The sequence below is a fragment of the Physeter macrocephalus genome, chromosome 11 (assembly GCF_002837175.3).
Source record: "Physeter macrocephalus isolate SW-GA chromosome 11, ASM283717v5, whole genome shotgun sequence".
Taxonomy (NCBI): domain Eukaryota; kingdom Metazoa; phylum Chordata; class Mammalia; order Artiodactyla; family Physeteridae; genus Physeter; species Physeter macrocephalus.
In genome coordinates, this window is record NC_041224.1 from 150,949,737 (window position 1) to 150,950,267 (window position 531).

Genomic DNA, 531 nt, shown 5'->3' on the forward strand with positions numbered 1-531 from the left:
CTAACAGCCATAAAAGGGGAAATCGACAGTAATACAATCATAATAGGGGACTTTAACACCCCACTTTCACCAATGGGCAGATCATCCTAAATGAAAATAAATAAGGAAACACAAGCTTTAAATGATACATTACAGAAGATGGACTTAATTGATATTTATAGGACATTCCATCCAAAAACAACAGAATACACATTTTCTCAAGTGCTCATGGAACATTGTCCAGGATATATCATATCTTTGGTTACAAATCTAGCCTTGGTAAATATAAGAAAATTGAAATCATTTCAAGTATCTTTTCTGACCACAACACTATGAGACTAGATATCAATTACAGGAAAAGATCTGTAAAAAATACAAACACATGGAGGCTAAACAATACACTACTTAATAACGAAGTGATCACTGCAGAAGTCAAAGAGGAAATCAAAAAATACCTAGAAATAAATGACAATGGAGACACAATGACCAAAAACCTATGGGATGCAGCAAAAGCAGTTCTAAGAGGAAAGTTTATAGCAATACAATCCTACC